Here is a 13,352-nt window from a genome sequence, read left to right on the forward strand (position 1 = left end):
TTCTTGACGTTCTTAATGAACTTAAAACAGGGTGTCGTACGTTCGCGAATTGTTAAGCTTGGTGATGTGCTTTGATTGGCCAAAATGTTTTTCATTTATATTTCTCGAGAAAAAAAAACACCAATGATTTACCAACTACAAACTTCACACAAGAAAACTAAAACATTGTTAGGAAGGAGGTGAGCCGGTTGCAAAAAACAACGACCTCCAGCCAAATTTATAATCAGATTTATGTAACATTGCTGACGGTTTCCAGTTAGGGATAAATTTATTCTCTAATAATAGTTTTCTTTATCCACATTTTGTAATACGCTTTTTCTAAATGTTGTTCTAGCTGCATTGACGGCGTTCATAACACACGTAACGAAACACGCTTTTCTCTTGAAGCTTTTTCGTTTCGTTGTTCGTGGTACTCGTACAGAGAAGGCATACTAGCGCCACCATCAAAACGGTGGTACATATATGAAACAAGCACTATCTGTCAAGTTGTCACTGGGTTGATCGAATCCGACTATTTCTAATTGGTTGTAATGCTTTTGGAAAAAGTGGAAGCTTACATAAAAGTAGCTCTTTTGAAACTTTTGTGCATATTGTTGTTTTGCAACAAATTAAAAATACCAAACTAACTTAGTACGTTGATTTCATGAAACAATACTGTTATCAGTCATTTTTACTTTTTAGATAATTCAGGAATCCTGGGAATCGAAGAGGGGCATTTAGCCCCGGTGGGGCGTATTATACCCTTTTACCCTACTTTCACATGAATACGATATGTTTAACCATTGAATTTTGGTTGCCATGCTGTTGAGTCGTATAGTATGAACTTTCCACATACTTCTACATATTAAATCTATAGGTAAAACTAATCGATATTCACGTGTAATTCATTTGAAAATCTTGGTCAATGGTGTTTCTTATGACGTTTATGTGATTTTCACATAATTTTCGCAAGAATTCCACTTGAAAATCACATTGTCCACACTTTATTAGATATTCAAATGGTAAACGAATCGATTTCACGTGTATTGCAATTGAATCAATTCAAGTGTTTTCCACATGATGTTAGCGTGTCTAGTTTTTCAGTGCTATATGCATTGGACAATTATGCGTATAATGGCAATATGTTGGGTACTAAAGTAGGTTTGAAAAGGGTGAATACAATTTTAAAGCACAACAAATCTCGAAGTAATCCGACATTCCGTCAACTTGTTGATAAGACATAACATAATAACATTCGACGATGAACGAAACAAAAACAAAATCCTCAAAACGTTATTACTTAATGGCCGCAGACGTAATTCCCTTAATTAATGTGAATGGATATAAACTGGGACGAAAATTTGAACAACAACGACGCAAACGATAGGGCGTTGATATTTTCTAACATTATTAGTTACCTAATTGGTGGAGAATGACACAAGTCCTAAGGGTTTCAGCAAGAAAAAAAACCCTTATGATTTTTTTTAACTTTGGGTGAAGTGAGTTGACCAAAAATTTTGAGCATTATAATGTATCTTTTCAATAACATTCTGTAATTTTTTCATGCAAAAATGTTGACAAGCGACTCGGTGACGAAGTTTTTTGTAGAACAACATCTCTGAAAAATAACTTCAAACTTTGCATACACATTCTATGTAAAAAGATACCTAACCCCTACGTTAAGTTTTCGAGATGATTTTTCGATTAAGGGTTTTTACATTTCTTATAAAAGAAATGTATAGAATTCGCTCAAACTTTCAAGATTTTTTCCGAGGCCCGGAGGGCCGAGTCTTATATACCAATCGACTCAGCTCGACGATTTGGGACAATGTCTGTGTGTGTGTCTGTGTGTGTGTATGTAACGGACAAATTCTCATTCGTGTTTCTCAGCAATGGCTGAACCGATCTTATCCAAACCAATTTTAAATGAAAGAACTAAAAAACAGTATGAGCGCTATTAATTTGTTTTTGGTTCTGATGTTTAGTTTCCAAGATATGAATGTTTGAATGCGTAAAAATGGCGTTTTTTGCAGTTTTTTAAATTATCTGCCGAAATTGACAATATAGATTAACAATTTATATGTTTTCAGATAGCTTTAACGAATACCTTTCGAACAAGCTATAGATAGTTGAAATCGGACTATTATCAAAAGAGATATTAAACATTAAATGCGGACGAAAGATTTTTATCATTTCCCATTGCCAGAAATATGACCAAAAACATGTAATCTATTATTAACTCCAAAACGGCTTATTTTAGGTCAATAGTATCTTCGGAGAATATAACGGAGGCAATATGCCCTTTCTTTTGGTATTGTGCTTTTGCTGATTAATCACCCTATGAGTGAAATATTTTCACAAATTTTCTTGGAAGTGATTATATCGAAATGATGTCTTCAGCAAATTAGTAGCTCTTACTTTTACGAATAACTTTACTGAAGACTTTAAATATCTATTTTGAATACTTTAAAAGTTATGGCTTGTTGTTTGTGGATTACTCTTTGTCGACTATTTATTGCTAAATATAGTAATAATCCATTGAAATAAGCTAAACATTATTTCGATAAAACGAATTTTGTATTTCATTTTACTATCTATAACCGCTAGAAATAATCACCGAACACTTCCAAGTTGTCTGGAAGGAACTTGATAACTTATCAGTGCAAAAATGTTCATTTGCGCGAACCTTCTGATTGCAACTTTTCTAACTTATTACCATCGGATCGATCTGAAACATATCGGAAAATGAAAGCGAAGTAAATAACTCCAAGCAACGGCGTAGCCAAGAGAAGCTTTTGGGGTTTAACACCATACAACCCCCCCACACCAAAAAAAAAATTGAATTGAAGTTGAAAATTTATTGATGCAGACTAATTTAATTCAATATTACAATAACAATTATCTGATCCGTAGATTGATAACCTGTTGTTGTAAACATCATGAGGACTTTTGATAAATTGTCGGAATGGGGTCCTGATATGTAACTGATTTATTGGTCTTGATTTCACAGTTGTCTAATAGCATCAATATCAAATTCCTGCCTGAAAACATTCCAATAGAAAATTCCAGAGTTCTGTAATCAATCATAATCCTCAGATTTGTTTTCAAATTGAGCTCGTTTTTGTAGAGATGTACTGTAATAAGAGTCTTTATTTAATAGGAAGCGAAGTTAAAATTGATTTAATGTCTATGAAACATAGAACTGCTCACCAAAAAAAATGCATAACTTTCAACATTTGCTAAAAATGTTTTTGCCTTTCTCATTCACTCTAAAATTTGTCAATCTAATCCCGACCCGAAGAGCCGAGTGTCATATGCCAATCGAATGAGATCGTCGAGATCGGAAAATGTGTATGTATGTGTGTATGTGGAAAAAAAATGTGACCTCTGTTTCTCAGAGATGGCTGGACCGATTTGCACAAAGTTAGTCTCAAATGAAAGGTACAACCTTCCCATCGGCTGCAATTGAATTTTTTTATTGATTGGACTTCCGGTTCCGGGGTTACGAGTTGAAGAGTGCAATCACGCAGCAAATTCCCATATAAACTGAAATGAAAAATTTTCAAAATCAAATTTGTATTTTTGATGCCATTGACTTTAAAATGCATGAAACATTGAGATGTTTGACAAAAATTGACTTTTTTAGACTTTGGTACATTTTTGCCTTTCTCATATAGAAAGGTTATGCAATCACTCTAAAAATCTTCAATTATACCGGACCGAGAGGGGTATGCAGTGAGGGGTTGCTACTTTAAAATTAAAACTAGTTTAAAATTTCTTAACAAGTTGAAAAATTTCGGCAGGACCCGGACCTCCCGGATCTTTCTCCACTATCTGCCGCTGGTTTCAAGCGATGTTTCAGTATCACATAGTATCTCAAGATCGTGGCTGTCGATCCATTGTACGTATGTGCAAATCGTACTGAACATGTAATATTCATTTCCACCATTGTATTGAACATAACCAGCCATGGAATCGTAGTCTGGACAAATGAGACAAGCACAATTGCACCACTAGATGGATTAGGACAGGTTTTTTTGGGAATGCGTCGAGTTGAGACGAAAACGTAATATGATTAATAACGAGGATAACACTTTCCGAATGTAGAGAGAAAATTATGAAAAATGACGATTTCGATTCGACTCTAGCAGGTTCTGATCGATTTTGATGAGCATTTGATTTTTGTTGTATGACCAATTATATGTATAGGTCAAATGTTTAAAAACAGTAATTTAAGGTCAAGATAGCATCATTTTGAAACCGCCAATTTCGGAGGTTTAGTATCTTCGATGAGTTTTACAAACGTTAAACAGCGCATCATTTGATAAAATAATTTTGACGGTATATCGTCCAAGGAGTATTTATGGTGAATTTTCTCGGGTTAATATTCATGACTACAATAAAGTCTCAACAAATTCGCTAAAGACACGAACTCTGTTACTATTTTCTGAAAAATTAATTCTGCATAATTTTAAAACTTCAAAAATTACAGTTTCGGAATTATGCCGTTTGGACAGTATGATCGATTTTCACCAAACCCCCACCAAACCGAATTTCTGGCTACGCCGGTGACTTCAAGCAGGTAGAAACAAAGTCGTTCTACACTCGTTCACAAGAAACTTCTTCGAATGCTGAATATCTATTATAATACATTGAAACCCCGATTTTATCAGCCAAATATGAACATATGTTTGATGGGTTCTAGCAGACGAACAGACTAAATTCGAGTAAATCCTTGCTTGAGCATGTTTTCCTTATCATGAAGATGGAAATATGCAAAAATAAAAAGTTCATCATAATCAGAAATAGTTATCAGACTACATCAAGCGACGGGAAGATTATTTTAACAGCTTCAGTTTATTATAAAGAAAAAAAATTGCCCGATTTAGTCAATGTCCCCATTTTGTCAGCCTAAAACACACCATGAATTGATAAAAATGGGTCTTTATTGTATGTATTATTCACTGTGTTTCACATTAATAGATACATTACATTTTTGGGGTTTTTTTTATTGCATCGAACTACAACAATTTTTAGGTAGCTTTCAAGGGGTTATTTTATAGACTTCTTCTAAAATTTGGCGAACCTATTCCAATTCGTATACCAATTAATTGGTATACTTGAGGGTTTATATGTTACAGATAGAGAAAATACTGAAATTTTCAGCTTATTTCCTACACAATATTACGAAAGCTTATTAATACATTTTTCCTAATAAGTTTGTGAAAATTATAAACTATTTTAAATTCTTCAATAGTTTAGTTTTTTATTTAACCGTGATTTTTAATAAATAGTGACCATCGCTTCACAACGTAGTCTATTTTTCATGGCTTGCGGTGAGCATGATCTCTCGAATTGCTGAACTGAAAATTATGGAATAGAAATTAATTTTTAGTATTCTTTACAGATTAAACTCGCCGCGCAGATAGCTCAGCATTGGACCCGCTGGTGCCCTAAGACGATTTCGCTAGATTTTCAGAGCACTGTGCACCCAGTGCATTAACGCAAGTGACGGAAGGTTATCGAAAAGTTTCGTGAAAATAAAAATTCCAGTAATGATGATGATTTTCCCAAACGGTTCGTTTTCGAGAGGTTTTTATTTGTTCTTTGACATTAGGATTAGCGATAATAATTCAAATCAAGGATACTACTGGGAAGTCACCTTTAGAAAAAGTCGATGTCAAAGTAAAATTTGTAACTATGCACGCATGCACTTCAGAGATAGCGTGATATCAGGAGCTGCGATTTCATTTCAACGCTTTTTTGTGAAAAGGGCGATACTTACAAATGTAAACATAAGGCTTTTTTCATATCTGCGAATGAGGGCTTTGAAACGCAACAAATTAACCTAAAAATTTTGATTCTACGATATTGCTTTCTTAAACTACAGCAAAAAATACAACGGGCGAAGCTGTATTTTTGTAGGTTTATTTAAAGTTTCGCCCTCCGCGCTCCATGCAAACAAACAGGGCGATACTTTTTTTGCTAGCAGTTTAGAGGCGAAACTGTTATTTTCGTATTTTTTTAGGATTATTAAGCTGATACCAGCTGTAAATAGTAACAATGATCGCTATTGAAAAAACACGGACGAAATCGGTGGTGTAGAACGGTAGTTATTGTAAAAAAACGTAAGGGCGATACTTCAATGGTGAGAGGTGGAACCGAAAAAGTAAACAATCGCCAAAGGGGCGATACTATCATTTTGTCAATTTCAATAGCAAAAATAAATTTCAATTTAATAATTTCAAATACTTTATGAAGTTTTAGGCTTCGATCACTGAATCATGCAATATAGGATGTAAAAAACACAATAGTTCTTAAATAGGAAATAAAACCAAGTCTGGATATATTCACTGTTGATTTTTTTTGAATGGTATCACTGCTAGTATCGCCCTTTTCAAGAAAAAGTGTTAATTTCTTAGTTCTCAGTAGCGTTGGAAATTTGAGTAAAGTATAAACTTCAGATCGATTAAAAAAAAATTTCGATTTTTTTTGACTCAGTACAATATATAACCCCTTTAGGAAAATTCAGTTTTCCCACCACAATTTAGATATTTTATTAACAGAGCATTAGCAATAATTCGTTGGTATGTCTATTTTATGGGCCATTTTTTCGCTTTCCCATTGATTTGGTTTGAGATTTCTAGCACTGATGTTGTCCTATGCTGATTTGAGCGATTCTCTCAGTCCTGCCACTATCCCATGTAGTATGTGTTATCAAAAACATCGCGAAGCATCAAGTTCTAAATGTTCTCAAACGATATAATATCCGAAGAGAGTGATAAGAGTTATAAGAAATGTCTCATCACACTGTTAGGTGGATTAAAAGCGTTTTTACTCATACACCGAGGAAAAAGAACTTAAGAATTTCATAAGTTTCGACTTATGACCATGTACAATTTTGATTCCATTAGATGCTTATGCATTACATAAGTATGTATATGAATTTCATTAGTTCGCCTTATAAAATTCATACATGTGTCCTAAGATTATTATCAAATATTATTGTGAAAATGCCATAAGTCAAGAAAACATTGTTAGATTAAGTTTTGATATGGTGTTCTGCTTTAAAAAATGTAAGTATTTTTTTGTTAAATGATTATTGCCCCATTTTTTTGTTAATATTTTACAGTATCTCTTCAATGTTGTGCAATAACAGAAGTTTCTACCATAGGTTATTGGCCAATTCTTAGCCCACCTGGAAACATCTAGCTTTCTAATACGTAATCTTTTTCCAATTGGAGACTTTTGAATATAAGGGTAATTATAGTTATTTTTAAAAATTAAAAAACCTGTTTTAATCCACCTAGCGGTGCAATTGTGCCTTTCTCATTTCTCTAAACTATGGCACGGAGGCTTTTTATGTTCAACATACTTGTGGAAATGTCCATTACATTCTTAGTACACTTTGCACTTATACACAATGGCATGCCAGCCACGAACTTGATGAGCTACGTGTCGACGGTGAAACACTTGAAACAAAAAAAATCTAGAGAAAATTTTCAATAGGACGTAAGTAATAATGAGAGATTCTCTTTGAGGTCTTTCTCTTCTGTTCATTATTCGGCCATTTCAACATTTACTACTCTACTCTTTGCATAATATTGTAGTAAAAACCGTCGGCTTTCGATATGTACTGGAAAATTAGTACAAAGTGTTATAATGACGTCGTAATAAACGAAAGAGAAAGTAAACAAAGAGAGGCTCTTAATGTTACTTACGTCCTATTGAAAATTTTCTCTAGAAATATCATACTCCATTAGCCTAATCAGTATTAGATCAATGTTATCTGCTTGCTAACTCATTTTGTCATGCGGGGGTGGGTATGTGAGGAGGACGAAAGTCTCATGAACGAACGACTCCCCAGCTTAAATTGGTATGCTTTGTGATATAGTGGTGGTTTAAAGATGATGGAGTTGAAAGGGAGGGGTATGAGGGCTGGATGGGGTGGTGATCTGAGGGCTGATTTAAGGAGATTTTTAAAGGAGGGGAGTAAACAGTAGAGGGGGGGGGTGTAACCCCTCTCCGTAAACCATCAACTACGCCCCTGTTAAAACCCAGAAACCTTATGCGAGTCGAAAAAAAAATTTGGCCGGGATTAGGTTGACGTTTTTCAGAGTGATTGCATAACCTTTCTATATAAGAAAGGCAAAAATGTGCCAAAATCCAAAAAAGTGAATCGTCGTCAATTTTTTTTTCGAATTTGCATCAAATCTCGACGTTTCATGCACCTTGAACACATTTAGCATCAAAAATAAAAATTCTATTTTTAATTTTTCCTATAGTTTATATGAGAAATTTCTGTGTGGCCGCACTCTGAAACCCGTAATTCCGGAACCAGAATTCCGATCGATCCAAAATTCAATAGCAGCCGATGGGAAGGTTGCACCTTTCATTTGAGACTAAGATTGGGCAAATCGGTCCAGCCATCTCTGAGAAAAATGAGTGACATTATTTGACACATACGCACATACATACACACACACACATACACACACATACATACATACACACACACATGCATAACTCCGCTAGCGAATGACGGATCCCAATAGTAGCATGTCTGTAATAACATACGTACATGGAACTATTGAGATCCAGAGCTACAGGTCCAAAGCCCTGGTAAAGGAGGATGGTTGTGATGATCCGGGCCGAGATCACCACGTAAAGCAAGGTAGGGCATAACCCCAATTCCAAGGCGTGAAGCGACCCGTGCCGAGGGATGAGTGATCGAGGGGGTGAAAAAGATGCTCGATCGTTAACGGAGCCTGTGGGGTACCTGGGCAACCCCCACAGTAAGCGTCCCTTACCACGCTAATGCGGAGCTCTGGCGTGGCGGACATATATTTCTCGCGCTACTCGTGGGAATTTTCATGGAGCAAAATAAAAATAAAAATAAGCAGACGGAGGTGCCAAACCCCTTCGCAAGAGGTGGTTTGGCGAGGTCTCCCCCCCGTGGGGAGAGTAGTGGAACGATGAGTGCTGTACTCGAAAGCACCAGTGACCCCCCAGCAGCGGTAGGCAATACCCCTACCAATGCATCGGAGGGGCCAATAGCTGCGATGCGCAAAGTAGCGAAGCAACTCGATGCTATAATCGACTTCGCTAGCGCAAAGCAGAACATAGCCAAGGAGTTGAAGTTGAGCCTTCTGGAGCTCCGGAAAGCTGTTCGTGTCGCAAGACAGGAACAGCAGGCATATGTTGAGAGGGTGGAATGTCGGGAGAGGCCCGACAGAGAAACCCAGACAGTGGCCTCCAATAGGGAGGAAAGAGAGAAGGTTAATAGAGGCTCACAGACAGTGGCCTTTACCTTCTATGGAGCAGCCACGTCGATCGGAGCGGCGACCGAGTTCCCCTCGAAGGGAAAGGGAAAGGGCAATCGCAAGACGGCATCGAATGCGAAGCGCCCTAGGAAGTCGCCAGGAGAGGGTGCCAAAACCGACACCACTCGGCGTGCAACCGTCAAGGTCAAACGCCGCCTGGGTGAGGTAAGCGAGGGCGAGAGTGACCTCGCTGTTGAGAGCGATGGTACCAGCAACCCGGCACGACCGGGGCAGGGGGGCTCAAACCCCTGGACGCTGGTTACCAAGAAAAAGCCGGCACCGAAACCGGAGGTACCGCGGCCTGCGAGGAAGGCCAAGGACAGAGGCGAAGCCTTGTGGTTAAAAACCGACAAGGACAAATACGCCGATGTCCTTAAATCGATGAAAGCGGCCGAAAGCCTCTCGGCCCTTGGGCAGGATGTGCGTAGCGTAAGACGCACCAACACGGGAGAGATGCTCCTGGTGTTGAAGCGAGGCGCACAATCAAGTGCAATATACAAGGCCTTGGCCCAAGAGGTCCTTGGTGAGGGCGCCCAAATCAGGTCGCTAGGTGCGGAAACAACTCTCCAGTGCAAACACTTGGACGAGTTCGCGACCGCAGAAGACGTCGCCGCAGCCGTCAAGGAGCAATGCGGCGTCACAATCGAGCGGGCCTCTGTGCGATTGAGGGACGGACCCTCTGGCACCCAAGTAGCCTACCTCAGGCTACTCAATGCGGATGCCAAAAAGGTAACCGAGAAAGGGAAGCTGAAGATCGGCTGGTCGGTATGCCCTATCAGTATACCCCAGCCGCCTTCAGTGGACAGGTGCTATCGGTGCCTAGAATCCGGCCATAAAGCTTACGAATGCAAAGGCCTAGACAGGAGTAAGCTATGTCGTAGATGCGGCGAGGAGGGGCATAAAGAGCGGGGGTGCACTAAGGCATATAAGTGCCTTATCTGCACCTCTAAGAAGCAAGCCCATAAACATGCTATGGGCGGACCTTCGTGTCCCTTCGGCGAGTTAAATAAGAAGAAGCCGTGAGAGTCACACAGCTAAATCTTAACCATTGTGCAGCAGCCCAACAGCTGCTGTGGCAGTCGGTCTCGGAGTCGAGGACAGATGTCGCCCTCTTATCAGACCCGTACAGCATCCCTGCCGGCAACGGCAATTGGGTGTCGGACGGGTCTGGAATGGTGGCAATCTGTACAACGGGAAGGTTCCCGGTTCAAGAGGTAATACACCCCTCCGCCGAGGGTGTGGCGATTGCCAAGATCAATGGTGTGTTCTATTGCAGCTGCTACGCCCCACCAAGGTGGCCAATAGAACAGTTCTACCAGATGATCGACAGGCTCTCGTCGGACCTCGTGGGCCGGAAACCGGTAGTAATAGCGGGAGACTTCAACGCTTGGGCAGTGGAGTGGGGCAGCCGCTGTACAAATAGCAGGGGTCAAGCGCTAATGGAAGCGTTTGCGAAACTCGATACTGTGCTAGCTAATGATGGCTCCGCTAGTACATTCCGTAGAAACGGAGTGGAGGCGTGGATTGATTTGACCTTTGCCAGCCCGAGTCTGGCTCCAGGCATGGAATGGAGGGTAGACGAAGGCTACACCCATAGTGATCATTTAGCAATCCGCTTTAAGATCAACTATGGTGTGCAGCATCCGAGGGCGGGAGATCCCTGTCAGGTAAGCGGGTGGAAGTCCAATCACTTCGACAGCGAAGCTTTCACCGCGGCCCTGGGACTGGAGGCCAACACCGACAGTCTAAGCGGGGATGCGCTGGTAGCTGTTCTATCACGCGCGTGCGACGCCACTATGCCGAGAAAAACACTGCCAAGAAACGGCAGATGCCCGGTATACTGGTGGAGTGCCGAGATTGCAGCTCTACGGTCAGCCTGCCTCAGAGCTAGACGTAGGATGCAAAGAGCTCGCACCGAGGATGCAAGAGAGAACCGCCGTGAAGAGTTTCGAGCTGCGAAATTAGCCCTTAACAAGGCTATTAAAAGCAGCAAGAGAGCGTGTTTCGACAACCTGTGTGAGAGTGCCAACGCGAATCCGTGGGGCGACGCCTACCGGATTGTGATGGCCAAGACCAAAGGGGGCTCCTCACCCCCTGAACGGTCTCCGGACCGGTTGGCAACGATTATCGAAGTACTCTTCCCGTCTCGAGCCACAAGCCCCTGGCCACCTGCACTACGAGACAGTGCGGGCACGGTCGAAATGGTGGCTCCAGTGACGAACGAAGAACTACTCGCAGTGGCTAAATCCCTAGCAATGAACAAAGCTCCAGGGCCGGATGGAGTCCCGAACAACGCTCTCAAGGCAGCGATCATAGCGAACCCGAACATGTTCAGGCTAGCTATGCAGAGATGCCTTGACGAGTGCCGTTTCCCCGATAGATGGAAAAGGCAGAAACTGGTGCTGTTGCCGAAGCCCGGGAAGCCGCCAGGCGACCCATCGGCGTACAGACCAATCTGTCTGATAGACACGACTGGCAAACTGCTTGAGAGGATCATCCTCAACAGGCTCACCCCGTACGCGGAAGGTACGGACGGTCTGTCAAGCAACCAGTTTGGCTTTCGGAAGGGTAAGTCCACAGTGGACGCTCTCAACTCAGTGATAAATACTGCCGAGATAGCGATCCAACGAAAAAGGCGAGGTATTCGATACTGTGCGTTAGTGACACTTGACGTGAAGAATGCATTCAACAGCGCAAGCTGGGATGCCATCGCGCTCTCGTTACACCGGCTGAGCCTACCGGTGGGTCTGTACCGGATCCTGGAAAGTTACTTCCAAAACCGCGTACTGCTATACGAGACCGATGCCGGTCAGAAAAGGGTTCCGATTACCGCCGGAGTCCCGCAGGGCTCGATCCTAGGCCCGGTGCTATGGAACCTCATGTATGACGGGGTTCTGAGACTGAAGTTCCCTCCTGGGGTCAAGATCGTCGGCTTTGCCGACGACGTAACCTTGGAGGTCTACGGGGAGTCAATTCCTGAGGTAGAACTAACCGCAGAACACGCGATTAGCACGGTGGAGGAATGGATGAGCGCGAGAGGCCTGGAGCTCGCTCATCATAAGACGGAGGTAGTTATCGTCAACAACCGCAAGTCGGCACAACATGCAGTTATCCATGTGGGAGAAGTCGCGATCACTTCACAGCGAAGTCTGAAGTCTCTCGGAGTCATTATAGACGACAAGCTGACCTTCGGCAGCCATGTCGACTATACGTGCAAGAGAGCGTCGACTGCTGTTGCGGTACTATCGAGAATGATGTCCAACAGCTCAAAGGTGTGCGCCAGTAGACGTAGGTTACTGGCAGGCGTTGCCGTATCTATCCTCAGGTACGGCGGCCCGTCATGGTCAAGAGCACTGAGGGTAACCAGTTACCTACAGAAACTGGAGAGCACCTACCGCGTGATGTGCCTCAGAGTGATATCTGCCTACCGCACGGTATCACACGATGCATCCTGCGTGATAGCGAGCATGATGCCAGTCGGGCTGGTCATTCGGGAAGATGAGGAGTGCTTTGAGCTACGTGGAAATAGGGGAGCCCGCGAGCGCACCAGGGTGACCTCGGTCGCCAGATGGCAGCGTGAGTGGGACAACTCCTCGAAAGGTAGGTGGACCCACCGGCTGATACCTAGCATATCGAGCTGGGTGGGAAGACCCCATGGGGAAGTTCACTTCCACCTGACACAATTCCTGTCAGGCCATGGCTGTTTCCGTCAGTACTTCCACAGGTTCGGGCACGCGGAGGTCCCAGTCTGCCCGGACTGCCCAGGTGTAGATGAAACTGCCGAACACATACTGTTCGTATGTCATCGGTTCGACGTCGAAAGAAGAGCAATGCTTGACGTCTGTGGCTGGGACACAACCCCGGATACCCTTATCCAGCGGATGTGTCAAACGGTGGAGAAGTGGAACGCAGTCTCGGCTGCTACCATCCAGATTGCCAGTAGGCTACAGGTAATCTGGCGAACCGAGCAACAGACGGCGGGCACGGCTAACTAGTGATTGGTTAGCTGGAGCGAAAAAGGCCAAGCGCAAAATAAGAGAGTGAATGGTC

The sequence above is a fragment of the Topomyia yanbarensis genome, chromosome 2 (genome assembly GCF_030247195.1).
Source record: "Topomyia yanbarensis strain Yona2022 chromosome 2, ASM3024719v1, whole genome shotgun sequence".
Taxonomy (NCBI): Eukaryota; Metazoa; Arthropoda; class Insecta; order Diptera; family Culicidae; genus Topomyia; species Topomyia yanbarensis.